Source organism: Octopus bimaculoides, chromosome 9, assembly GCF_001194135.2.
Source record: "Octopus bimaculoides isolate UCB-OBI-ISO-001 chromosome 9, ASM119413v2, whole genome shotgun sequence".
Lineage (NCBI taxonomy): Eukaryota > Metazoa > Mollusca > Cephalopoda > Octopoda > Octopodidae > Octopus > Octopus bimaculoides.
This window is the reverse complement of record NC_068989.1, coordinates 50,485,802-50,488,553: the sequence shown is the minus strand read 5'-3', so window position 1 is coordinate 50,488,553 and position 2,752 is coordinate 50,485,802.

Here is a 2,752-nt window from a genome sequence, read left to right as displayed (position 1 = left end):
TATATATATATATATATATATATATATATATATATATATATATATGTATGTATATGTATACATCATGTAAATGAATATGTATGTATAAAATTGCGGGCATCTCATAGTGACTGGTATAGCAACTGTGATGAGACTTAAAGGCAACAGAAATTGAGCTTATAATTAGATAACTCTCAGTGTACTGGGAGACATATTGGTATCCCCCTGTGGTAACACATTTACTTTGCGCAAATGATTTCGTTGCAAGTAAAACGCTTATAAACACAAGATATAAGGAATTATTCCGCTCTATATACTTGCGAGATTATAATCTTAATCTTAATCTTCATGAAAGTAGGGACATTTCTGTGTCTGAAGTTTATTGTACGTTTTATATTTTTGAATCTTTATTTCCATTAATTCATTTTGATCTGTTTGATTTATATGTTATTCTTTTTATTTTTATTTTCGTTATCTTTCTATCATTTGTATCTCTGTATGTCCATGTTGCTCGTTGTCAATGGTATGCTAAAAATAGAATATGAGTATAAAACAATGGAAAACTACAGGTGATTTAGCAGTACTATCGAAGTCACGCACCCGAAGACGTGCAGGTACGGAGTTATCTTTGGATCATATTAATGCAACAGTGTGTTCGATACGTGAAACATTCAGTAATTACCAGCAGAAACAATTACAATGATTTGGATTAATGCCTGTACACCGCATCTTGTATTTGAACTTTTTTTATATAAATTCCACGGATATTAACGAAATTCCACATGTATATCCGGTAAAAGGAGAATTCCTGCTGTGTGATGGCATATGGTAGCTGATACGCGGAGAGAAGCTTTGGAAAGCACTATATATGGTTTTTACTCAGATAATACTAAATTATATATATTAATCTGTGCGTGTATGTGTGTGATTGGTGTGTGTGTGTGTGTGTGTGTGAAGCCACACTTAGTCTGTTTTTATTCTTTTTAAATTTATTGATTCGTTACCACTTATAGAACGACATATTGAGAAAATATTTATCTACGTAACTATTATATCAGATTATATCTATATCTGAGTTAAATTTCAATTTTACTGTTGATTTACACGATTCTAACATTCTCACTAAGTTAATTTATGTAATCATTTAACAGTTTTTGTCGTTTTTATATTTCTGCAGTTGCCTTGATTTACTACGTTCAATACTACAGTGTGTATAAATACCAACAGCATTTACATTTCTTTTGTATCTCCGATGACGAATGTATTATGTGGTTTTAGGCTTTCATGTTTGCCTGACCAACTAATTATGAATAGAATCCAGAGCGGATTATTTACCTAATTATTAAACAAACTTGTGTTCCCCAAATTTTAGACAGTTTGTATTTATCCAATGCTTAAGTGTAATGGTGTAATGGGAGGGGAGACGCAATGGCCCAATGGTTAGAGCAGCGGACTCGCGGTCGTAGGATCGCGGTTTCGATTCCCAGACGGGGCGTTGTGAGTGTTTATTGATCGAAAACACCTAAAGTTCCACAAGTCTCTGGTAGAGGATGGTGGCGAACTCTGCTGTACTCTTTCACCATAACTTTCTCTCACTCTTTCTTCCTGTTTCTGTTGCACCTGTATTTCAAAGGGACCAGCCTTGTCACACTCTGTGTCACGCTGAATCTCCCCGAGAAATACGTTAAGGGTACACGTGTCTGCGGAGTGCTCAACCACTTGCACGTTAATTTCACGAGCAGGCTGTTCTGTTGACCGGATCAACTGGAACCCTCGTTGTCTTAACCGACGGAGTGCCAACTAAGTGTAATGGTGTATATATATATATATATATATATATATATATATAAACAGTGGAGATTATGAACGTGCATCTAGAGTTAGAATCGAACCTGACACATTTTAGTTATCAAGTTGATGATAGAATTTTAGTACGCACATTACACGTGAGCTGTAATTATCAACCATTCAGCTTGCAGCCATATCATGGACATCATCTCAAATGTCCTCAAGTTTCATGCATCTTTTTTTTTGCAAGTAGTTCGGCAGCAGATTTGAAAGAACCACAGAGGACAGACACCACCTTTTGCCAAGCAAGCTAGAAATGAAAAGAAAGTTTTCTTCAATAATAGAACCTAGCTACACCCGGCATTTCGAATCTAATTATTTATTATTATACTCTACTTCAACCGCTACATTCTGTACTAGCATGTATTCGAAGTTTATATTCAATTGTTTTCTTGTTCAATTAATTGCACAGTCAAAATATATAATTGCATTTTCGTCTATTCATTAAAATTTAACATTCAGCTCAGATCAGATGACACCAATAAGCACCAATATATATATATTGTTCGTCAAAAGTCGCCTGTCAGTAAATCAAAACCATTTAATTCGAAGATTTAGTTATGTTTAACAACTGCATGAATTTATAATAAAAACATCTAAATATGAAACATCATGAAAATTGTTCAACCTGAAGTTCTTCTTGAGCGACACACTTTTCCGTTCGAGTCAATACAGAATTACAGAGACTATTTATGGAATTTTGATTTACTGTCGAGTGACTTTTTCCCAACCCTGCATATATAGGCGTGGATGTGTTGTAAAGAAGACTCCTTCCCATCCACATAGTGCCGGTTCAATCCCACTTTGAGGTACTTTGGTGGACTGTCTTCTACTATAGCCTCGGGCCAAGCAAAGCCCTGTAAGTGGATCTGGTAGACGGAAATTGAAAGAAGCCAACCGTGTATATATATATATATATATATAT